The sequence below is a fragment of the Pelophylax lessonae genome (genome assembly GCF_965119305.1).
Source record: "Pelophylax lessonae genome assembly, chromosome: 4".
Taxonomy (NCBI): Eukaryota; Metazoa; Chordata; class Amphibia; order Anura; family Ranidae; genus Pelophylax; species Pelophylax lessonae.
In genome coordinates, this window is record NC_138771.1 from 46,268,591 (window position 1) to 46,295,778 (window position 27,188).

Here is a 27,188-nt window from a genome sequence, read left to right on the forward strand (position 1 = left end):
TTCCTGAGTTCCTATTATTATTGTATTTCCTGTTATTGTCCTAGCTTTTCTTTGACCTGTCTTGTCTCCATACTTAGCTTTGACCCTCGGCTTGTTCCATTGGCTCTGCTCCTGTGTGCTGGCCCATGTATGACCTCTGGCTTGCTCTTCTTGACTCCGCTGCTGCCTGGTTAAGAGTGTATGACCCCGGCATACTCCTGACCTTGCTTTCTGCCTTACCCCTGGTTGATATTCTGTGAATGACTACTGGCCTGGCTCCTGATCCTGCTCCTGGCTCTCCCTTCTGCCAAGTCTCATCTGGTACATCTGAGGGACTCCTGCCCAGCAGAGCAACCTGCTTGCCCAGCCGCCATCCAGCAGATATCTTATCACTCAGCCTGTTGCAGCTGGCAACCCCTGCTTCTTTGGGCATAGTGCTCCCTGTGACCACCTTCAGGGGTGACTTGCACTCAGCTGCAAGGAAAGCCCTCTTAGCACTTCGGCCTCCAACCAGGTACGTGACAGCTACCCCCCTCCAGTCCATCCTGAATTTTGCTGTTAGACTTATACACCTTACTAGCCAAACCGTGAATACTGCCCCTCTCTGCCACTACCTTCTCTGGCTTCCATTATATCAACCTAAAAATTTCAAAATAATCACCAGTGTACAAAGCCATCCTCAACACCTCCCCCAGCTACATCACCAGCCTCATCTTAAGATACTACCCAAATTGTCCACTCCTTCCTTCCCAAGACATCTTGCTCTCTAGCTCCATTGTTACGAATTTACATGCTCGCCAGCAGCACTCATCCAAAACCTCTCCCATCCTCTGGAACTTCCTACCCCTGTATGTCCTACCTTGTCCTCCTTTAGGCAGTCCATGAAAACTAATTTATTCATGGAAATCTGCCCTATCTCCATCTAAAGCCATTGCGGTCAAAATAAAAAATAAAAATTAAATACATTCTCCCCCTCCTCCTATGTTTCTCTTCCCCTTTTTCATCTTTGTTCTTTTTAAAGCTATACCTGACTTGTGTCCTCATATAGGATAAAGGGAGATTATCTGACAGACGTTTTTGATCCTTTTCTAGCGGATTTGCCATATGTGTTTCCAGTTGTCTCTTCTTGATGCAATGTTGGGCTGATCATTATATACCACAACAAACCTTCATTTCCACATAATATACAAACGAGGGCAATACCATATCAGCTATACCCTTTACAAAATAAATGTGTGGATTCGGTTGAGCATGGTGACTACTTGATTTCAATATCTTGATGGCAAGTTTATAGTGTCAATCATCACTGCAGAGAATACCACTACCCAGGGTCTCCCCCTGAAGAAGGAGTATCTATTGCAAAAACTCCGAAACTAGTTGGGTCATCACCCTGGAATGGTGTGGTCATTCATTATCTGCCAATGTGATGTATCTTATTGAACTTACCGTCTTTTATGTCATTTTGTAATTTGTCAATAAAACTTGTTAAAATTTTAGTACTGTGTATACATATACTTGAGTGCCTACAAAGTCCCACCAACAGGGGATCTTCTTTCTAGCCTTTATTTGGGATGTGGCACCTGGTGAAGCATTCAACACGGGTATCTCTCTTTGATATCTCCATCTAAAAACCATACTTGGGCCACCTCCATCAGATAATCCCCTGCAGCTAATACCTTTTGTACCACCTTCCCCTCCCTTTAGATTGTGAGCTCCATAAGCAGAGCCCCCCTATTCCTTCTGTATTAAAATATATTGTCTCCTTTTTATTTTAAAGCACTGTGCAAACTGCTAGCACTATACAAACCATGTATAATAACAATTTATAATAATAATAATAATAATAATAATAATAATAATAATAATAATAATAATAATAATAATAATAATAATAAAAATAATGAATATAATAATAATAATAATAATAATAATAATAATAATAATAATAATAATAATAATAATAATAATAATAATAATACAATTTTAAAAATAAAACAATGGTGAAAGAAAAGTAATGGCAAAATAAAAAAGGCCACCTAAATGTATGCTGATTCTCTAGTTTCCATGTATTGAAACAATAGATTAGCTCCGACTTTGGTTTTTGCAAATAATAGGCCACAAAGCTCATAAAAAATGGCAGAAAGTCTTTATAAATGGCCCTAATCATACGCAACCTAGATCTCAGTGAGTGGCGATGTGGTTCATAGCAGTTTTATAAATAGGCAAAACTGTCAGTAATAATAAATCATGAAAAAAAGAACATAAGAATTGCAAAGTGATCTTTATAAATTGGCCCCTATGTGTATAACCTTGATTAGAAAAATACTTTGCTTAGCAATGAAAATCTGGCTCCTACAATTGAGTGCCCTGCCAGGTCCATTTCTATGGGTAGACTGCATAAAGTGGAATCAGCGACACTCAGCTATCTCCTGCCATAATAAGGAGTTCAAGTAGGATGACCCTTCTTAAAGCTTCTTACTCTACTTCTTCAGTAATTATTGGAGGTATACCATTCCTGTGGTTCCTTAATTTTAAAGTACATGTTAACCCTCACCTTGTAAAACAACCCATTCAGTTTAAAATAGAGATGAAAAGGCACAAAGATTGAGTATATAAATAAAAAAAAATACATTATAACTTTCTTTTTTTTATAGGTGATCACATAGGGGTTGATTTACTAAAGGCAAATAGACTGGGTAGTTGCTCCAGAGCTTAGTAAATGAGCAGAAGTACTGTTGACTTCCATCATCCAATCATGTGCAAGCAAAAATGATGCTGTTTTTTTTTTTCCTTGCATGTGATTGGGTATTCTTTGCAAAGTGAAACTTTATCTCATTTACTAAGCTCTGGAGCAACTGCACTTTGAAAAGTGTCTATTTGCCTTTAGTATATCAACCCCATAATCTTTGTTCTCAGATGCATAAGGGGTTTAGAGAGTTATAGGTGAAGAAACAACAGTACACTGGACTTTCCAGTTTATGGTGGTGCTGGATAGGGATGATCGAACGGTTTGGGTCGACCATCGGTTTGACACGAAGATTGGCTGTTCGAAATTCGGCCGAATTCCGAACTTTTTGCGGTAAAAGTTCGGACTTCGGGCCACCAGAACCACCCAAAATGCAATGGGACAGGAACTGGGCTTTAAAAGCCCGTGATTGGCCCAGAAACATCAGTAAAAGCCAGTTGGAGTGACTAGGGGGTCCAGAGGCCAATCAGGAGTGCATACACCCCCCATACGCCCCCCAGTATATATCATAGCCCCGACAAATCTCTAGCACTGTAATAGAGAGGCTGTGGAATAGAGTGGAAGCATTTCTGTTACTCCTGCTGCTCCAGTGTCATTTTGCAATTATTAGTGTGAGGAAAGGGATATGCAGTGTAGTTAGGGTATTATATACCACTATAGTTAGATTCAATAATCTAGTTTTTGTAGGGAAAGTTTTAAGTGTCAGGGTGACCGTAGTGTAGTTTAGGGTGAACTGACTCTGCTATGCCAGGGTGACCGAACTCTTCCATGTCAGGGTGACCGTAATGTAGTTTAGGGTGAACTGACTCTGCTATGCCAGGGTGACCCCACTATGCAGATTCTGGGTTAGGGGTATACATATATATATAGACAATTTTTAAGAACTTTTTTTTGTGTGATTAATAGTCCCTTGGGCATGACCCAGAGCCCTAGGCACTATTTGGGGGCATTTATTGGGTTTTAGGGCTTCAAAATTGTGTTTTTTGATTCCAGAAGTTCGTGTCCCATTGCTTTCAATGGGGTTCTGGAATCCGAACCGAACTTTCGGGAAATTCGGGTGTTCTGGTAGAATCAAAGTTTTCAAAAGTTTGATCATCCCTAGTGCTGGAGTGTCACCTCAAGTCTTGGTCAATAGAGGACAGGTAGGCTGAGCTCCCAGCACAGCCAGAAAACTGACCATGTTGGGATAATAGTGCACTCTTGCCTAATGTTTTTAATAGGAAAGCAGAGGGACTGTCAGAAACACCAGGGATTTCAAATAAATGAAGCAATATAAAGAGAACAGGATACTTTTTAACACGACTACATGGTATGACAGACTCATATCATAAATATGAAATTTTGGGTTTACATATTAAAATTTTACTAAACCCAGGAGCCTGCATTCACTATATCTGGTCTCCCACAGTACACAAAACATTTACCCACTTCCTTACCACTGGACGTCATATGACATCCAGGGCTTTAAGTGGGGATATCTGAATGATGGGTGCAGCTGCAGGCATCATTCAGATATCTTTTTTTTCAGCCCGCGATTCCTTTCACCATAAGAACAATCATAGCAGCTGTTCAGCTGCTGGATTGTTCTTACAGGCGACGGGAAGGGACATCCCCCCTCTCGCCTCCCTCCACTGCTTCTACCGGCTCGCCTGTGCGATCGACGAGCCAGAGACGGAATCAGCTGCCGGCAGAAGTACACCATAGAGACTGCAGATGACCAGATGGTCCCCGGCAGTCTCTATGACTCTCAGAGGCCGTGATGACGTCATGACGTCACGCCTGGCAGTTGTCAATACTGCCGTGATCACCTTTTTTTTTTTATATTTCAGACTTTCCATCTGTAGGAGAGATCTGAGGTCTTATTGACCCCATATCTCTTCATAAAGAGGACCTGTCATGCACTATTCCTATTACAAGGGATGTTTACATCCCTTGTAATAGGAATAAAAGTGATCAAAAAAAATAAGGGAAAGTGTAAAAACCAAAAATAAAAATAAAATAAACAATAATAAAAAAATGTAAAGTGCCCCCGTCCCCCCGTGCTCGCACATAGAAGCAAACACATGCGTAAGTCGCGGCCACATATATAAACGGCGTTCAATCCATACATGTGAGGTTCAGAGTCATGCAAAAATCTGGAATATTGCTGCACTCCTTGGTAACTTTATTGGAGTATTAAAATCACATCACAGGTATGATAGGAACAGGAACGAGTGTGTGCAATTTTAAAGCATGACATGTTAGGTATCTATTTACTCAGTGTAACATCATCTTTCACATTATAAAAAAAAAATTGGGCTAACTTTAGTGTTTTTTTTTTTTTTAATTCATAAAACATTTTCTTTAAAAAAAGTGTCTAGGTAAAGCTTGTAGCAGGAGTTTTCATTCTACTCTGACTGTCCTATCAGTCAGGACTCCTGACTCTCTGTCTGGACAGTGCTAATTGGCCCTGTGCTGATCATATGCACTCTCCCAAGAAAAAAAATAAATAAATTCTAGCAATACACACCAAACTGAGCATGTGCAGGGTGCCCCCAAGGCTCTGTTCTATCAGGAGATGGATTGGGGACAGTGAAAGAAGGGAAGGTTTAGAGAAGACAGGATCACAAAGCCGTTAAAGACAATGCAGAGGATTAACCCCTTAGGTTCCACAGTGAGTTTAACAAGCATGATTTACTGCACAAACACACTGATTTTATTGTTGTGGGTTTAGTAATACTTTAATTTTAGGGTACATAAACCCACTTTCAAGTGTCAAAATTAGGAAGTAGTGTGCTTCCTTATTAGTAGTTTCCTAACAAGGCAATATAGCACTTTATTACAGGGATGGAAGGTAGAAATGTATTCTGCCTTTACCTATATTATGCAGAAAAGTTCCTCCTGTGCCCCTAAATAATACAGCTACACTTTGTTACTGGAGCTTGACTTTTCCCTTTTCCACTTTTCCCTTCCACCAACTTTGCATTCCCAGGAGTATCAAACTGGATTTCCATCACAGAAAATACTGTGGGGGCTATTTACTAAAACTGGAGAGTGAAAAATCTGGTGCAGCTCTGTACTGAAACCAAGCAGCTTCCAGGTTTTAATGTCAAAGCTTAATTGAACAAGCCGAAGTTGCACAGCTGCACCAGATTCTGTGTGCACCAGTTTTAGTAAATCTACCCTTGTAAGCTATGATGAAAATGAGATGCTTTCCTATAAGTAAAGAAGCCCTAGGATCTGGTTTTTATAATGTTACCAATGCATTCATGATAGATCTTATAAAGAATATATTGGCGTTAATCGCCAACAGTACCTGCGCAAATGGCAAAAAATATAAACGTGTATATCCTATCTAAATAAAAGTGTAGGATAAATCCATAAAGTGCAATATACTGGTGTGAACCATATGAAGGAGCTGCAGCTGAATCGTGAAAGCTATGAATGGTATATATACACCTAACACGGTGTACAGAGCGACGCTCATCTAAAGTGCACTGTGTATTTTAAAAGAATTTGTCAAACATTGTGAACCATTAACAAATATACATATATATATATATAAATATAAAGTGCTTCAGCAATTCATTAAAGTGCATAAACAGATATAAAGTGCATCAACAATGAGTGAGTGAATCACAAATAAAGTCCAATACACCAACAAAGTTTAGTGCAGTCTCTAAAGGATGATTCTTCCACATGTAATCAGATCTTCATTCACTTCACCACATGGACACCCAATGTGTGAAAATGCTTACCAGAAGGCACTGACCTCTTAGTTATAGGGGGTCAATGTAAGCAGAATGATAATCAGAATCCAGAGTAGGTCTGAGCCCTCCTGAAGGATCCACCTTACAATCGCCAGTGTACAGACAAGCTCCAAACTCCTTAGCCAACCCCACGCAATTGCTCAGCCTCTCCGACGTAGTTTATAAACTAGGAATGGAAAGAAAGAAGAGTTCCAGCCGTAACAAAACTTCCCAGGTCGGGGAGTTGGTGAAGGAAACAGGATGAGACTGGCAGTTCCTGTCTGTAGGCTCCTCCCACTTTGATCAGCGATTTTTAGCGGGACTGCGACATTGCGGCGGCCAGATCGGACCCCTGACTGACATTTTTGACACTTTTGGGGGGACCAGTGACATTACTACAGTAATCAGTGCTAAAAATAGGCACTGTTACTGTAATAATGACACTGGCAGGGAAGGGGTTAACACTGTGGGTGATTAAGGGGTTAAATGTGTACCTAGGTGCATGTTTTATAAATGTGGGGGGGGCGTGGCTTGTGAAATGATCATAGAGACCTGTGATCTTATATAGAAGGATCACAGGCGCTCTGTGATCATTGCAGAGAGAAGGATGGTCAGCTGTGTTTACAACAACTGACCGTTCTTCTCTCTCAGCAGGGAATGATCGCGGGTATCAGACGACAATCGGAGCCATCTGCCCCATGCATCGGTGTCCCAGCTGATGAGCGGGGGCAGGAGCATGTCGCTGGCTGCTCGCGCTCGCCCCCTAGCTGCAGGCGCGCGACCGACATATACCTATGTCGGTTCGCACAAGAGCGGCTGCCTGCTGCAGTATAACTGCGGTGGGCGGTCGGCAACCGGTTAAGTATACTACTGCATATCATCAGCTTCAAATCTGTAATTCTGGATATTGCTACACAACAGCATTCTGTGTTTGTTTGTGTTTTATTAACAGTAAACATGCCGAATGTCCATGACCCATGATAGACCAACGCAAAGATGACATCTGCTCCTTTCCACTGACTGGATGCTCATTGACATACACTTTGATTGGCCCAGTGGATCTCATGATACTCAATTCTCCCTGCAACTCTGAAGGCGGTATTTTAGACATCATTATTTCTACACTTTCAATCAAGAGAAAATGGTTAGTGCTCTTTTAATTATCATAAGGCTGCATAAATCAAACGCTCTCTTGCCTCTTCTCAAAAAGGAATTTCATTTTCCAAAGGGCAAGCAAATCAATTTTGCCAGGCACAGTTGCAGACAGCATATGTGCAAGACTCAAAGGACATCCAGTTGATTGGGGTGAAAGCTGAACTGCAAATGGGTACACCGTATAAAGGATTATGTCGCCTGAATCCCTAGTTCTCTACTTCATACTAAATAATATAAACAGTATGAAGAATTACAAATATGGATTTTTTAACTAGTAAAGTGGTTTGCCATCACAGGATATGTCTATCAGTAACAGGGAATATATTAGACCTTTGTTTTTTATATATATCCAAAAGTGCAGCGCAAATGTAATCAGCAACTATGCTATATAAAAAATATCAACCCCTGTAATCAGCTTAATACATTTATATCTACTTGTGACAGCAATATGCATGTGACAGGTACTCTTTATGGAGATATTTGAGGTCTATAAGACCCCAAATCCCTCCTCTACCCATAAAAGCATTTGATCAAATGCTTTTCATTTTAAACAATGGTGCCATTTAAGATACGGGTAAACCGAAAGTGATGTAAAGTCATCACTTCCAGGGTTACTATATCATAGAGCTAAACATAGCTGATCCAGTCTTTCTTCGGCTCTGTAATCAGCCAGTGGAAGCGTCGGCTGGTCACTTGGGACTCCCAGTGGGACTGGAGAGCCCAGTAAAGCCACAGAAGGCAACGGGAGGGGGAATGATCCCTCCCATTGCTTATAGAAGCAATTCAGCAGCTAATGACCCACTAGGATTGCTTTTACAAAAGAGCCGACTGTCGGCTCTAAAAATTGGCACTGGGATAATTCCTTCAGCTGCAGGCATCATCCTGGTACACCCACTTGAAGTCTAGTAAGGTACGGGTATGTCGTCTGGCAGATATAACTGATATGTGCTCAAAAAAAATATGAATTTTATGTATGTGCCTAAAAAGCCCACTGAATAATGCTCATATGAGTGTATATATATATATATATATATATATATATATATATATATATATATATATATATCATTGCAATGTTCATAAAAAAGTGAATAAATCCTTCATCTGTGTCTGCGTGATTCTTGTCCAATATACACCACTGTGTCCTCACTGATCACACAATCCGATGCCTGAGGACATTGACCTAAGATCTGTATAGATCAATGTGCACCTTCTCCTTTAATAGGGTTTGCACCATACCTGGATTACATCAAATGTACCAATAACTCCCCTTGTTCATCCTCCAACTAGAGTTGAGTGGACATCTGGATGTCCGTGTTCGGCGGGTTCGGCCGAACTTGAAAAAAAAGTCCGGGCCTGTGACCCGGACTTTTTCCGAACTTTACCCGGACACCGAACCCTATTGAAGTCAATGGGGACTCGAACTTTCAGGCACTAAAATGGCTCTAAAAACCCAATGGAAAGGGCTAGAGTGCTGCAAATGGCAGCAAAATGTAGTTAAGAGCATGACAATTCCCCTTTAAATTTGTAATTTTTAAATAGCAGATTAGAACAGCAATCTGTAGTAAAATATAGCTGAACGCTGCACACAACAGACTGATAAAAATATATATTTTTCTCCCTCCTCCTCCTCAGTGGGCTCAAGTGAGGGCAAAAAGATCGTTCACTGCACCACCCCCCACACAGCAAAATCAATGTAGATCGCTAATGGACGATTGTTCTGTCCTGTGTCTCCTAATCTCTCCCTGCCTAATCTCTCCAGCCTGTCCCTAAAATGCTCAAATATATTTCCCTGCCTACACTCCGACCTGTCCCTGCATTCTTTTCGGGCACAATGTTTTTTTCCCCCTGTCTGTCCCTAATCAGCAGCAGCCAGCACCGTTGTGTGTGCTCTCTCCCTACACTACAGCAGACTGACGCACAGCGCGCTGTGTCTCATAAAGAAGCTTATAAAGACCTGGGTCACATGCTTCAGCTGGCCAATCACAGCCATGCCATTAGTAGGCATGGCTTTGATGGCTTCCATGGCACACCAGTTAAACGCTTGTTGATTGGCTGTTGAAAGCCCGCCATTAAAACTGCGCCATTACATACAGGAAATAAAATTACCGAACACGGATTTTATACCCGAACATACAGTAAAGTTTTCGGGTCCGTGTCCGGGTCCGGGTAACAAAAATCCAATTATCCGGTACGGACCCGAATAATACAGTCCGTGTTCGCTCAACACTACCTCCAACACCAGGTACCATATACAGGGGGAAGTCTTTCCCCTTTGCAATTTGGGGGTTTTAATGTGAACTCATAGATTGAAGTGCACTTTTTTTGTTAGTGGTTTTCCATTTTCTAAATACATAAAATCAATATAAAACACTGCAAAATAAAGTTGTTTTTTTTGCTTTTGTTTTTGAACATAGAGCAAAGAGGAAAGACTTCAACCAGTATATGGTATCTGGTGTTGGAGTAGGAACAAGGAGAATTGTTGGTACATCTGGTGTAATCCAGAGAAGGTGAAACCCCTATTAAAGGATGAGGCATACAGTGGTTGGCCTACACAGATTGTAAGTCAATATATGAACTGGGGAGAGTCCAGAGAAGGGCAACAAAGCTATTTAGGGGACTGGATGACCTCTTTTATTAGCAGCTATTAACAGATACAGAGGAGAGATGCTTGAGAGGGAATATTATAATGATATATAGACCTTTAACCTCCCTGGCAGTATAAATCTTTTTGATTTTAGGTGCTGAAAGCGGTACCATTATTTTGCATGTAATTCTTAAAAATGAGCAGCCCAAACCAACTATTTACATATGATTTTTTTTTTTACTGTGCGTTCTTCTTTATAACATCTCGGGTATGATAAAGTTTGAAACACAAAATCTTAAATTATAATATAATAAATGACTATAAATAAGTTAAAGTATGTACGTATGTATGTATATATATACATATATATGTATATATATATATATATATATATATATATATATATATATATATATATATATATATATATATATATATGTATACATGTACATATATATATATATATATATATATATGTACTTATATATATATATATATACATACATATACATACATATATATATATATATATATATATATATATATATACATAAAGAGTACAGTAAAACTGCAGGAAAGGGCACTGGTGGGCAATCTAATGTGAATATATTGTATTTGCAATGTATCAGTGTGTTTGGTGTGTTTTACTTTTGAATTTGCCACCGGTTCCACCCCCCTGCGAGCGTCATGTCATGCACAGAGAGCATCAGGAGGAAGATCCGCTGCCACACACCGCCCGCATACATCGCTGGATGCCGGGGATAAGGTAAGTAACCCTTCTACCAGGATCCAGCGATCTTCCTGGCGGTACCCCAAGTGTGGCTCGGGGTTACCACTTTTGGCACTGAAATTTAACCCCGAGCCACACTCAGGAATACCGCCAGGAAGGTAAGGTTCAATTGGAACTGTATCATTGGGAGAAAACGATTTATTCTATTTATTCCTATAAAACTATTTTATAGGAAAACAAATGGCTACACAATGAAGTAGGAAGAGAAGCAGTTTAGTCTTTACTGTTAGAGTGTTAAGGATGTAGAACTCCCTTTCACAGTTGGTGGTGTAAGAGGGGAGTGTAGATAAATGAAAAGGAAAACTGTTGGATTTGTTTGTTAGCAAACACAGTGATATGGAAAATGGCATAAACACAAGCACATACAGGTTGAAATGGCTGGACCAGTGTCTTTATTGAACCTTACCAACTATGAAAGGAAAGCTGAAGAATAAAAGTGGCTGAAAAAAGATATGGATGTGCAAGGAATTCAACCCTTTGAAACACACACCAATACAAGGAGAAAGAGGATGTTGTGTCAACATAAATTATGTGGCCAGACTTAGTGTCGGTTCACATTATTGCGGCTGCGGAGATCGCATGTAATTCGAAGCGCACTGCTCCTTCATTGCATGCGATCTCATGTGCGGATGCTAATTCAGCCATACACTTTGTATGGCTGAATTTGCACTGTATCCGCACCAAAGACGCACAGGACCCTTTTTTTCAGCCACATCAGGATCGGATTGCACAGTGGTTCACACTTGTGCGATCCGATTCTGTGCATACTGTCAGATCGCACTGCGATATGCGATCAAACTGGTGGTGTCGTTAACATTTCATTGACACCCCCTGCGTATCGCATATGGCAGTGTGAACTGCCAGAGGTGCGGATGCGATGCGGGAACAGGCTGCATATTCGCAGCGTTACCGCATCGCAGAAATGTGAACCGGGACTTAGTGATTAGTATTTCTGCTTTGCAGGTTTAAAACCCAATAAGGACACAACCTACATTGTACCTTAGATTGTAAGCCCTTTGAGAGGCAGAGACTGATGTAAATATACAATATACACTGCCTGGCCAAATAAAAAAAAAAGTCACCACCAAAAATACACACGTTGGACTGCCTTAACCTTTGTTATGGCACTCATTCGCTGTGGCATTGATTCAGTAAGCTTCTGCAATGTCACAAGATTTATTTTCGTCCAGTGTTGCATTCATTTTTCACCAAGATCTTGTATTGATGATGGAAGAGTCGGACCACTGCGCAAAGCCTTCTCCAGCACATCCCAAAGATTCCCAATGGATTCAAGTTCTGGACTCTGTGGTGGCCAATCCAATTTCACAATTTGAGCCCGATTAATTGTGGCTTTGTCATCTTGGAATATGCCCGTGCCATCAGGGAAGCAAAAATCCATTGATGGAATAACTTGGTAATTCAGTATATAGGAAAAGATTGGTTGTTGGATAGACTGTGATTACACGGTATGATAACCCTCCAATCCCGAGAAGTACAGATAAAACACAACAGGGATAGTGGGATCCCCCTACTCAAGAGTGGGGTCCCAACTATACCTATAAAAGGAGGGTGTCATAAACCAGTAAGTCAGAGCATCAAAACATAATTCAGAGGATGAAACACAACAATATTATATAAAAAATTAATTTTATTTAATTTATTAGAACATATATAAAGACATAAAATGGAACCAATTCCATAAAACTGACATTGTTTGTTTTACAATAGGCAACAGGCACTTATAATAGTAGCAACCGAAGAGGATGGGACTAACGCGTTTCGCATAAATTGAGCTTTCTCAAAGACCGCTTGAAAATCCTAAGTTGACAAAGTGCTAGTGCTGCGAATGCACGGACATGAAACCAAGAACGTGGGCTGTGCTGAACAACCTACAGAGGGCCATGTGCAAGGGGGAGACAACCAAGTGGGGACTTCAGGGTGGACACCCCTAGCACCTCACTTCATAGAGACAGGGAGAGTGCCGAGTCCCATATCCTCGAGCTGTAGAAGGGGACACACACCCTCTCACATCGAAGGCCACCCAAAGCAAAGGGGGAATCCCATCCGATATGCTCACAGGGAGGGGTCAAAGCAGCAACCGCTGTGTCCAAAAACTAAGCCCAGACTTGAGATAATCCCCCAAATGGATAGAGTTGCCCCCGATGGAGAGACTCCCCCTAAACCTCCGAGGGGGAGAGAGACAACCTTTTATAGGTATAGTTGGGACCCCACTCTTGAGTAGGGGGATCCCACTATCCCTGTTTTGTTTTATCTGGTAATTCAGTATATTCAGGTTGTCAGCTGACCTCATTCTTTGGGCACATGCAGTAACTGTCCAATAGGATAGTTACTGCATGTTTAGTTTAGTTCGTTGCTTAGTTATTTCAAAGTTTTTTTTTAGCCAGGCATTGTATATGTAAATTGTCAGCAGGATATAAATACCTGAAATAAATTATATATTTGTTTTTTGTTTCTGCAGCTTCTGAAAAAACTATTATCATGATTGGCTATCCTGAAGGCTATTCCTTTTTCCGTTGGCATAGCCTGGATCTGCATTTATGTCCTGCTTTGCATTGAGAAAGCTGGACACCATTGGAAGATGCTGTTTGGAGACAGGCGACCAGCTCTGCATTGGGTTTAATAAGCAGTCTGTCTCCCAGGATCAAGGTTTTCAGAGCATAGCAAAATATACACAGAGGGCTGCAGACTGTGCTACTGGAAAAAGGACATATTTTGAGGTTAATTACCAAAGGTTAATGTTCAATTTCTAATAATTTTCTTGTTATTTTGACATGCAATACTTTCAAACTATAACTTTTCCATCAGAAAAGGCTAAATTGGAAATTTTAATACAAAAAATTCCAAGGCACTTGGGGCACTGTGGGCTTGAGGAACAATTTCCTACTTCAAGGACACACTAATAGCAATTCCCTACAATCCAAATTCTCACCGTAAACTTGAGGAAGAATACCCTACTCCAAGCACACACTAATAATAACTCCTGACAATCCGAATTTTTACTGTGGGCTTGAGGAACAATTCTCAAAATCTCAGAGTGGGCTTGAGGAACAATTCCCTACTTCAAGGACACGCACTTTGAAATTATTGACAATCCAAATTATCAACTAACCCTAACATTAAAAACAATACTTTCTTAACATATACAGTATCTAACAAAAGTGAGGACACCCCTCAAATTTTTGTAAATATTTTATTATATCTTTTCATGTGACAACACTGAAGAAATGACACTTTGCTACAATGTAAAGTAGTGAGTGCAGCTTGTATAACAGTGTAAATTTGCTGTCCCCTCAAAATAACTCAACACACAGCCATTAATGTCTAAACCGCTGGCAACAAAAGTGAGTACACCCCTAAGTGGAAATGTCCAGTTTGGTCCCAAACTGTCAATATTTTGTGTGGCCACAATTCCTTTCCAGCACTGCCTTAACCTTCTTGGGAATGGAGTTCACCAGAGTTTCACAGTTTGCCACTGGAGTTCTCTTCCGCTCCTCCATGATGACATCACAGAGCTGGTGGATGTTAGAGACCTTGCGCTCCTCCACCTTCCGTTTGAGGATGCCCCACAAATGCTCAATAGGGTTTAGGTTTAGAGACGTGCTTAGCCAGTCCATCACCTTTACCCTCAGTTTCTTTAGCAAGGCAGTGGTCTTCTTGGAGGTGTGTTTGAGGTCATTATCATGTTGGAATACTGCCCTGCGGCCCAGTCTCTAAAGGGAGGGGATCATGCTCTGCTTCAGTATGTCACAGTACATTCTGGCATTCTTGGTTCCCTCAATGAACTGTAGCTCCCCAGTGTCGGCAGCACTCATGCAGCCCCAGACCATGGCACTCCCACCACCATGCTTGACTGTAGGCAAGACACACTTTTGTGCATGATCTTTAGAAGAGGCTTCCTTCTGGGACAACAGCCATGCAGACCTTATTGATGCAGTGTGCTGCATATGGTCTGAGCACTGACAGGCTGACCCCTCACCCCTTCAATCTCTGCAGCAATGATGGCAGCACTCATACATCTATTTCCCAAAGGCAAGCTCTGAATATGATGCTGAGCATGTGCACTCAACTTCTTTGGTCGACCATGGCGAGACATATTCTGAGTGGAACCTGTCCTGTTAAACCACTGTATGGTCTTGGCCACCATGCTGCAGCTCAGTTTCAGAGTCTTGGCAATCTTCCTATAGCCTAGGCCATCTTTATGTAGAGCAACAATTCTTTTTTTCAGAGAGTTCTTTGCCATGAGGTGCCATGTTGAACTTCCAGTGACCAGTATGAGAGAGTGAGAGCACACCTGCTCCCCATTCACACCTGAGACCTTGTAACACTAACGAGTCACATGACACCGGGGACTGAAAATGGCTAATTGGGCCCAATTTGGACATGTTAACTTAAGGGCGTACTCACTTTTGTTGCCAGTGGTTTAGACATTAAAGTGGAGTTCCACCCTAATTTTATACTTACCTCCATCTTCTCGCTCTAGGTCACCTGAAAAACAAATGGATAATCGCAATTTTTTTTTTTTTTTTTACTTACCTTGTAGAGAAAATATACTTACCTTACTTCCTTCTTCCTCCCCTCGGCGGCCACGGCGATTCGTCACTTCCTGGCTTTTGCAATGATTCCTGGGAGCTGAACGTCATCGCTCCCAGGAATCATTGCGCCTGCACCGGCCCCGACGTCAGTTCCGGGGCGCGCGCGTCATTCCCTTCTAAAGGCATGCCCAGAAGCTGTGGAGGGATGACGCGCGCGCCCGGAAGTGACGTCGGGGCCGATGAAGTGCACCGTGGGACCGAAGAAGAAGGAAGAGGACGCCGAAGAGGATCGCGCTGGCTTCAAGCTGCCCACACCTGAGATGGCAGCGCTGGAGAATACTTTTTCAAGGTAAGTATTTCTCCCAAAAGGTAAGTGCAACCCGGGACAGATCAGAGGCTAGCCATTGTGGAATGTGCTAGCCCTGACTGTCCCGGGGGTATTTTATTAAAAAATGTATAACCAGGCTGGAACTCCGCTTTAAGGGCTGTTTGTTGAGTTATTTTGAGGGGATAGCAAATTGACACTGTTATACAAGCTGTTACATTGTAGCAAAGTGCCATTTCTTCAGTGTTGTCACATGAAAAGATATAATAAAATATTTACAAAAATGTGAGGGGTGTACTCACTTTTGTGAGATACTGTATATCAAGCCAAGGCTCCTTCTCTTAGTTTTGGATCGAGTGGGGATAGGTTAGAACACCTGTTATGTTTTTCTGGTGTTAGAGATACTTGAAAACTAATGCACATTATTATTTTTGCATGCACAACTCCAGAAAAAGGCACTTTATGAACTACTGACACATTTAAACAGCTGAGATAATGTTTAGATTATGGGTTTTTGTTACTAAAGGAAAATAGTCTGTTCACTTTCAAGGACAGAGGACATAACTAAGTAAATGAGGGGAAGTTCTGCTGACTTCCAATCATGTACAATCATGTACATGTGAAAGGGTATTCTTTGCAAAGAGAAACTTCACCATGCTCACTAAGCTTTGGGGCAACCTTCTTTGAAAAGTGTAACTTCCCTTGCAAAGCAAATAGCCTGCCTACGGTAAACCAACCTCATGACTCCACTTTTACAACATCCCTTTGAAGAACATGTTGACCAGGAAATGTTGATCCAGTTAATATATGATTGTGTCCAGAAGGATCAGGAGGGTATTTTCCCCTCGATAGAGCAAATTGGACCATGCTTTATTATTAGTTTTCATTTCCTATGTGTCGGCTGTGGGTATAGAATTGTGTATATGGAAGTTTTCTATTTGTTTATATTTTTCTATTGGTTAACCACTTGCTACCCACCCCCCCCCCTTCAAATGACGTTGGAGCAGTGTAGCTATTGTTCTGGGATGCCATCATATGACGGCGCACCAGAACAGCCTCTCCCCGGAGGTGTGCGGAGCGGCGATCGTGCTTGCGCCATTTTGCTAGGACACGGCATGACCCCGATCTCGGTAAAGAGTCAATGACATGACTCTTTACCCATGTGATCGGCTGTGTCCAATCACAGCAGGTCACATGTAAATGTGGAAGTGCTGTTATTTGGCTCTCCTCGCCTCACACTGTCAGTGTGTGAGGCGAGGAGAGACGATCAGCGGCTCCTCCTCTTAGGGGAGACAAGTACAAGTAATCAGGGCACTGATCATCAGTGCCGTGATTACACAAAATGTAAATAAAGTGCCAATTACTGCCCACCATCAGTGCCCACAGTGCCCGCCACCAGTGCCCACAATCAGTGCCCATACTCAGTGCACATAGTGCTGCCAGTCAGTGCCTATCAGTGCCTGCTCATCTAGGCACTGATGGGCATTGACTGGCAGCACTATGGGCACTGATTGTGGGCACTGATGGCGCCGCCCATCGGTGTCCATCAGTGCCACCTATCAGTGCCCATCAGTGCGACATATTAGTACCTCCTCATCAGTGCCACCTCATCAGTGCCCATAGGTGCCACCTCATCAGTGCCCATAAGTGCCACCTCATCAGTGCCCATAAGTGAAGCCTATCAGTGCCCATCAGTGCTGCCTCATCAGCGCACATCAGTGAAGGAGAAAAATTATTTATTTTCAAAATGTACTCACAGAAAATAAGAAAAACTTTTTTTTTTCAAACTTTTCTGTCTTTTTTTTCTTTTTTGTAAGAAATAAAAAACCCAGAGGTGATTAAATACCACCAAAAGAAAGCTCTATTTGTCTGAAGAAAATGATAAAAATTTCATATGGGTACAGTGTAGCATGACCGCGCAATTGTCATTCAAATTTTGACAGCGCTGAAAGCTGAAAATTGGCCTGGGCAGTGGTGGTGAAAGTGCACTGCAGGCAAGTGGTTAAACTAGATAGACTTCTGTCTTTTTTCAATCTGACTATGTAAACATGTAAGGCAAGCCAAAAAATAAATTTTTAGTTAAAAATAATAATAAAAAAAAAAATGGCAATATACTTACATCTTTTTGCATTGTAAAAACATAGGAGAAGGCATGCCACATATGGGAAGGGGCGTACAGAAAATTGTGCATCCATTTTTTAACAGTTCCTTTTAATGAGTTATCATAGTTTATAAAACTACAGTTTGGCAAAATGACCATACTATTTTGATGACATTTTCCTTTTTTCATCATAATAGCAAAAGAACATCATATTGCAGAGTGAGTTTTCCTATTTAAAAAAAGAACATGCAAATATTGATATAGTAAAAGAAGATATAGAATAGCTTTCGCCTGGATTCTCTGTTCATATAATAGATAGCTTTTTGAATAATCTACTAGGAGGCTGTGAGGCAGAACAGCCTAATTGTGCACATTTCACTTCCGAAGTGAAATGAGGGATAGAAAAAAAAAATCATTTGAATGTAATCTAAAAATCTGCTGGAAACAATTAGCACTATTTAGAGGGAAATATGTTAGGTGGCACCCAGGAGACCAGATGTTTTATAGAGCAAAGTTTCCACGTAGTCCATGTTCGGCGGTGTAATGGTGAGTTGACTGTATGGAGAAAATGATAAAGAGACCTCTAGGGGAATATACAAAAGGAAGGATGAAGCTCAATGTGAAATCATTTGGCTGAGTCAAGTTTCATTATTCCGGAGGGACTAATGCAGCTACTTCACATTTGAAGCATTAAGAATCAAGCTCAGGCCACTTTTCCTAATGTCCCTTCAGGATCACCCTGCAGGGACTCTGATAGAGAGGATAGTCATCCTTTTAATTACCAAATCATTTAATGTTCTACTACACTTCTCAAACATACGGGGTTTCTCTCAAACATATGCACTTATAAAATAGATGAGGCCTAAGAGATCGCAGCTTGCTCCATATGGCTCCTTCTAGCACAGAGCTCACTGGGGCTAAATATTTAAATGCATTATAACTGGAGTATCACTGTTTATTTTTCATGCGTTGCAATGACTGCCCGTATAATATAATGACTTTTATTACTCTGTACTGCATGCATGCATAAGGCAAACACAGATGTGATTATTTATTTTCTTCTTTTGTGTGTGCATCATAGACATTTTTATATTACTTATATGCTGTAAAATTTTAAAAGAATCATGTGTAATGTGGTTAATTTATTATTCTAGCTAGCAAAGAAAAAGTACTCCCTCTTTAATGGTTGTTGAACATGTGAACACTTACTAAGTATATGGTCATTCTGTTTCTTGATGTTAGGGCTTTCTATCTTTTCTTTACACCATAGGCAGCCATAGACATAATAATCATCATACAATCCAAGTGGTTCGGGAAATCATACTTATGTTAAGACCAGTGGTGTATTTTGGATTTGTGCTGCCCTAGGCAAGACTAAAATGGGGTGCCCTCCCCATGTAAATTTCCCCCACTCCTTTTTTAACGGATGTGTCTTTCTCCAAAATTAAAGGACGACAAGTCCCAGCATGAACCCCTGAGATCTCACGAGAGGGAGCGTGGGTGAGGGAGAAAGAGAGGGGGGTGGGTGAGGGAGGGAGAGAGGGGGGGGATGAAAGAGAGAGAGAGAGAGACAGAGAGGGATTGGGTGAGGGAGGGAGAGAGAGAGAGGGGTTGGGTGAGGGAGGGAAAGAGAGAGGGGGTGAGAGAGGGGGGATGAGAAAGAGAGAGGGGGATGAGAGAGAGAGAGAGAGAGAGAGAGAGGAATCGAAGAGAGAGAGAGGGGGGATGAGAGAGAAAGTGGGGGGAATGAGAGAGTGGGGGGAAGGAGAGAGTGGGGGGATGAGAGAGTGGCGGGGATGAGAGAGAGACAGGGGGGATGAGTGAGAGAAGGGGGATGAGCGAGAGAGAGAGAGAGGGGGGATGAGAGATAGAGTGAGAGAGAAAGTGAGAGGGGGGGTGAGAGAGGGGAATGAGAGAGGGAGATGAGAGCGAGAGAGGGGGGGTGATAGAGAGAGAGAGGGGGTGAGAAAGGGAGAGGGAGGTGAGAGGGAGGGAGAGAGAGGGAGGTGAGAGGGAGGGTGAGAGAGTGAGAAAGAGAGAAGGGGGTGAGAGAGGTGGTTCTAGCAACCAGTGGCCAATAGAGTCTCAGGTGGTGGGGGTGACTTTTTTCTGCCCCCCTGCAAAGTGCTGCCCTAGGCCTGGGCCTTGTTGGCCTAGGCCAAAATACAGCACCGGTTAAGACGCACCATTAAGAAATGCTGGGTTCCCTTGGTCAAAGGGTATTGGAGAAGACAGCAGTCAGTTATACTGCAGAAAATGAATCAGTCACTTTTGATTTCTTGGTGGTGGAGGTATCTAGGCATGCTTCCCTTCCCATTTGCGTTGACCTAAACATGTGCATAGCTAGGTGACAAAATGATACAAAGTAATATTCAGCAACCTTCTGATGTCTATGGCCAGCTTTGGAACAAACAGAAGGTTAATATGAAACACTTTAGGGATGTAGATTCAGAGAACTATCATATGACAAAGCTGACATGGATAAATGTAGGTCCAATGGGGAAGAAATTAAAGGTGCCTGCAGACATAGGAGAAACTTTTCCCAATCTGGCCATTTACCCTTAAGCCGGACATAAATTAATCAAAATTCGACCAGTTCAGCAGGGACAAGCTGAGATTCTATCCATTTATGAGCAGGCTCATTGTACTCAAATTGATCCATCATTTAACTTAGGTACAACCAGCAGCTAGACTAGGTAGCAGTTATCATTGTGTTTTGCCGGCTCCCCGTACCCCCACCAGCAGAAAACAATAGCACTGCGGGAGGCATTCCCCCATCAACACTGGCTGCTTTAGACTGGGAATGTTTACATATGTGTAGGGTTTCTATGAATCCCTCCACCTTAACCTCCTATGGGAAGCAACTGATCAGTAGGTATAGATTTTCAAAGATGATCAATATTGCTTTGAGACACCTTAGACCCACAGCTAGGTATAGCAACTTATTTCAAAGTAAGGAATGCTAGAGAAGAGCTTACATTTTCACAGTCTATTGTGGTGCCCTCATCAGAAAAAACTCTTTTCGCCAACTCTCTGATGGCAATGGCCTGTTTTGGAACAAACAGAATTTTAATATCAAACATTTCAGGGATATAGACTTAGGGAAATATCATATGACAGAGCTAACATTGGTGAAGGTAGGCACAATGGGGAATAAATAAAAGGTGTCTACTGACATATAAGAACCTTCCTCTAATTGGGCCAATTATTCTGAAAGTGATACTAAAGTTTTTTTTTTAGTTTATTAAAAATAATAAACTTTTCATATTTGCCTGTTCTGTGGAGTCGTTTTGCCCAGAGTAGCCCTGATGCTCCTCTTCTTGGATCCCTCTTCGGTGCTCCTGGCCCCCCTCCCTCCTGTTGTGTGCCGCCACAGCAATCAGTGTGGTATGGGGGAACCTGAGCTGAGCCACAGCTCCCTGTGTCCATTCAGACACGGAGCTGTGGCCCCGCCGTGCCCCCTTTCTCTCCTCATTGGCTGACTGACTTTGATTGACAGCAGTTGGAGCCAATGGCTCTGTGCTGCTGTCTCAGCTAATTAGGAGAGAAGTCCTGGACAGCAAGAGAGACACTCCTGCAACATTGCTGGATCTAGATGGACCTCAGGTAAGCATTTGGGGGGTTGATGGGGGCTGCTGCACACAGAAGGCTTTTTATCTCAATGCATAGAATGCATTAAGATAAAAAAACCTCCTGCCTTTACAACACCTTTAACCTTCTTAGCGGTATTCCCGAGTGTGGCTCGGGGTTAAATTTCAGAGCCAAAAGCGGTAACCCCCGAGCCACACTCGGGGCACCTCTGGATCCTGTAAAAGAGGTTACTTACCTTGTCACTGGGATCCAGCGATGTGTCTCGCGGCGGGTCTTCCTCCCGATCCTCTCCGTGCCCCGGCTTCCGTCTCCTGCGACGTGACGTTCGCAGGGGGGTGGAACCGGCGGCAAATTCAAATGTAAAAACACACCAAACACACTGATACCATTCAAAATAAAAAAAAAAAATCATATTAGTTTGCCCCCCAGTGCCCTTCCCTGTACTTTTTATGTAAATATATATATATATATATATATATATATATACAGTATATATACGTAATTCTTGAATTCTTGTGAATGAGCAGCCCAAACCAACTGTATACATACAATATAATAATATATATGTATATATATATATATATATATATATATATATATATATATATATATATATATATATATATATACAGTTGGTTTGGGCTGCTTATTCACAAGAATTACATGCAAAATAATGGTACCGCTTTCAGCACCTAAAATCCAAAAGAATCATACCGCCAGGGAGGTTAAGCTGGGAAATATTTACATAAGGTTAGGCTTTCCATGAATCCTTCTAGCTGAGCCTTCTCAAGGAAACAACTGGTCAGTGGGGATGGTTTTTCCAAGGTGGTCGATTTTGTTTTTTTTCAGAGAAACCTAACGCCTTAGATTTGCAGAGTTAAGGAAACTAGGGTAGAGCTTATGATTTCACAGTCTATCTTGTGCCCTCATCAAAATAATATGCAGCATTATATTATTATGAGTAGGCTCTTATCTTTTTTTTATGAAAGTTTCCCTGTTTATAGCCTGAGCACCCTGCCACGCAAATAACTTCTGGAACAAGTCTATTCACATAGTAGAGAAAGGGATTGAAATGTTACTGTGTTATTGCCCAGCAGGAATGTTCTGAATGAGACATTGCAAAGTTTGCTTGAAAATGTTTTTCTATAAGGTTCTGAATTTTGAATTTAAATTGTGACTATTGGCAAGCCAAAGTAAATGTATAGGAATATCACAGATCATGCTGACTGCTGTATTGTCTCTAGAGGATGAGTTCTCATTGACTTGCATTATTAGTATGAATGCAACCAGGGGTCCAAAACATTGTTGGAACAGACAGTTTCATTGAGGCCAAGTGACCCTGGAACTCTTACAAGCTTTTGATTATATATACAATGATGCTTATACTATAAATTTTAACATGATAATTGTTTTAGGTTTGCCAAAGCTCAAAAAAGTGCTGTGAAATGGCCCTCTATGAGTTCAGTAAACCCCCGCTCCATCGCGGTTCAGTTTTTGCGGTCCCGGTATATTGCAGTTTTTTTTGTAATGTTATTTTACTATATAAATCATTAAAAATGAAATATTTTTGTGTTTTCCATAGCTCTTGCTATGTCTCTCAATATCTTTTATGTGTTTAAATGAGTTTCTATTGTTTTAAAAGTGTGTTTAAAGACCTTAAAATGCTTTTACACGTACAGTGACAGTAAAAAAAAACATGCCTACAATGCATTTTAATAGGGTTTTTCTATTTTGCAGATTTTCACTTTTCGCGGCTGGGTCCGGAACGTAACCCCCGCAATGGAGGGGGGTTTACTGTATATACCATAATTCAACATACAGACTACATCTATTAGATGTGTTGGTCAAATTATATTTTTTGCACATCTTTCAGGTCTTTGTTTGTACAATTCAATATTAGCTTCCCTAAAATGAAATTTGCAGGGGATGACAGAAAATGTGATTTTTTTTTCAGAATATTTGTGAGGTTAGATAGAGCACTGGTTTCTGCATACATTTTGTTTTACATTTTGGAAAAAAAATCTTACAATCTACATATTCTAACAGGATTTTTTGACTTGTGTTTTAGTATTTATTTTAAACAATTTAATCATCCAGTATTGGAAAGTTAAATGATTGTGTCCTGATTTTATAGTGACAGATTTAGCTATGTAATTATTTAAGTTGTAAAAAATTGCATGTCCATTAAGTTTAACCACTCGCAAAGCAAAACTAGCAGTTCTGGATCAGAGAAATCCATAACAGTAACCTCCTGGGCAACAGTGGCTGGAAGGAAAGAACTCCTTATTGACCTAAAAAAAGAGTCAGCTCAATTTCTTGGATCAGAATATTACTTTTTTTGATAATATTTAATTTTGAACACTATTAGCTAAGCCATTTGCTGTCAGGCAGTGTACCCATTAGTTGCAGGACTTGGGTAAGCCATTATACCAGCATGAGTACTACAGCTTGCTTTTGCAAGCAGCGGGAGGGGGTCACCCCTCTCCCACTGCCTTCCCGGGCTCTCCTGTGCCACTGAGGAACTCAGGACTGCAGCTGGAAGTTCTCCTGGCTGACCCAAGAACTGATCGGGGATCGAAATGGCCCCAGTCGTCTCTATGGTCTAAAAAACTGGAAGTGACTACTATTTTGTCACTTCTGGTTTCACCGGTTGTAAAAAAACAATTGATGGTTTGAAAAAAACATCGGATCATACCGATCTCAGTATGATCTGACACACACATCATAGGTTGAACTGGATGGACTGATGTCTTTTTTTCGACCTCACAAACTATGTAACTACGTAACTATTAAGGGCAGAGGAGAGATCTGGGGTCTAATAGACCCCAGATGTCTCAGTAAAGAGCACCTGCCTACTGCTATCACAAGGGTTGTTTACATTGCTTGTGATAACAAATAAAATGATAAAAAATAAATTAAATTAAATGGTACAGTGTAAAAAAAAACAAAAAAAACTAAAGCATCCCCGTGCTTGTGCGTGAAGGCGAATACATGCACCGGTCTCACATCCGTATTAAAACAGCAATTGCACAACACATGTGAGGTATCACCCCAAACATCAGATCGAGAGCAAAAATTCTAGACCTACTGCATAAATCTAAAGTGTTACTCTGCAAAGACTTTTAAAGCTTCACTTATAGATACATGTACGTAATTTGTCACCATACCACGGGCAAGCGCAATTTTTAGGCATGAAATGTTCTGTATCTACTTACTCAGCGTAATATCATCTTTTATATTTTACTTAACAAGTGGACGTTGTATTGTGTTTTTTGCACATTAAAGATAATTAAAGTGCATTTTCTTACAAAAATATTGTGTTCGAAAAACTGCTGCACAAATGCTGTGTGACACGAAAAAATTGAAACACCCACTATTTTATTCTCTAGGGCATCTGCTTCAAAAAATATATAATGTTTGGGGATTTTAAGTAATTTTCTAGCAAAAAAAATACCAATTTTTACATGCATGTGCGAAGTGTCAGAAAAAGGCCTGGTTGTTAGTGTTCAATGGTTAGTTAAGACAACCATTCAGACTTTTACAATGTAATATTTATAATAAATTCCTTGATAAGCTTTCTCACTACAATGTGTACCATATGTGGTAACCATTGAGCCATTTGTACAGTTTGTTGTAAAAAAAAAAAAAAATAAAAAAAAAAAACAATAAAAAAAACAATATATTTATTTATAGGTCATCTGGCTTTTGAACGTTCCTAAGCACACTTGTGAAAACAAGATGAGACCATATATTGCTGTAGATAGTTGTGCTTGTAGGATTTTTAACAAGCAATTACCCTTGAATTGCCTAGAAGTAATAATATCAAGCCACTGTTAAAGTCATCAATAGCAATTTTCATCAAAACAAGATAAAATTCACTATAGATAGGTGAAAGATTGATTCATAAATGAAATTTTTCAGGTTTGCAAAGTCCTACAAATAAAGTTATCTAAAGAATGGATTGTACACTTGTCTGTTAAGCTTTTACTATGCAACTCTTAGGAAGAGTAAACACTAGAGGTGCACCAAATAGATATTTTGGTGCTGAAACCGAAAATTCAGGATGAACTTGTCCAAAACCGAAAATGAAAATTAAAAAAAATATATATTTTTATATCTAATATTATTATATTCTACTTTTTTAAATAATATCATTAATTTAAATGAATATTAGTTTATTGTCGGCCATTATCAGCACCTTTTGCGCAAGCAAAGCTTAAAGAAATTATAAAGTCTTGTTTTTTTTTTTTTAAATACCTAAATTGTAATACTTACCTCCTCTGTGCAGTGGTTTTGCACAGGGCTGCTCAGATGCTCCTCTCGGATCCCTGGCTGCATCATACTGGCCCCTCCCTCCTGTTGAGTGCCCCCACAGCAAGCAGCTTGCTATGGGGGCACCCGAGCCGAGCTGCAGCCCTGTGTGTCCATTCAGACAAGGAGCTGCCTTTCGGCCCACCCCCTCTCTCTCCTAATTGGCTAACTGACTTTGACTGACAGCAGCGGGAGCCAATGCCACCGCCGCTGTGTCTCAGTCTAAGATGGCCAAGGGACTTGTGCACATCACTGGATAGAGATGAGGCTCGGGTAAGTATTAGGGGGTGCTGGGACGGCTGCTACACACAGAATGCTTTTTATCCTAATGCATAGAATGCACTAAGATAAGAAAAAAGCCCTCTGTCTTTATAACTCCTTTAAGAAAAATGCATCCCTTGAATTTCTATGTATGTCTTCACACTGGTCTGTTGCACTTCTATTGTGTTGGAAATCTTGCTTGCTTTTTGGTCACTTAAAAACAAAAAGCTCCAAAAACACACCTCCCTGTTAAAATGCATTGAAAACACAGCAAGAACTCTTTAAAACCACACCCGCGATTTTTATACGGTTTTTGAGTCACATGACCTAAGAAAAACACAGCATAAGCACAGTAAAATCGCGATAAAACTGCTTTAAAATCATGGCAAAATCGCAATAAAATCACAGCAATAATTGCGTGCGTTTTCGGCACCATTATTGGTACCTTTTTCTTCATCGGCAAAATGCCCAAAACACCATTTTTGACAAAAATGCCGAAATTTCGGTGGAACTCTAGTAAATACATCTGTCAAGTATTGCTATCCTTGACCCAACTGGAGAGATTTCCCATCACCAGAGCCGTCTTACTGCATGGGCACACTGGGTAGTTGCCCGGGGGCCCCACCTGCCCAGCGACCCAGCCCCAGCCAAGCATGATTAGTCCTGTCTCCCATGTGCATCCCACCGCATCACTTTGCAGGTGGCAAGCACCTGTTGGCCCTGCATTGCTGTCAGGCCACTTGGGCCATGGAGGGGGAAGCCCACAACTGCAGGAATGCCTGTCCACCTCCACGAGAACAGGCACACACAGGACAGTCGAGTCTGACTGCCATCCGTGTGTGTGTTCACCGGACCCAGCCGCCGAACTTGGAAGCTGTCATTAGCCTGGCACTGCTGTCAGGCTAATCAGGACATGGAGAGGTGCCCACAGCGGCAGGAGTGCCTACCCGCTTCCAGGTCCGCCCGCAGACAGGCACACACCAGGACAAGCACAAGCCACAAGGGTGGGGGCACTGCTGTAAAAGCCTAATGTGTAAGCCAGCATGGCAGAAAGGAAAGAA

At 41.3% G+C, this 27,188-nt stretch overlaps 1 protein-coding gene across 3 annotated transcripts in view; it reads right to left on the reverse strand.

Moving 5' to 3' along the window:
- NTRK3 (neurotrophic receptor tyrosine kinase 3) overlaps window positions 1–27,188 on the reverse strand; it is a 1,045,167-nt gene that overhangs the window by 20,269 nt on the left and 997,710 nt on the right. The window lies entirely within an intron of this gene.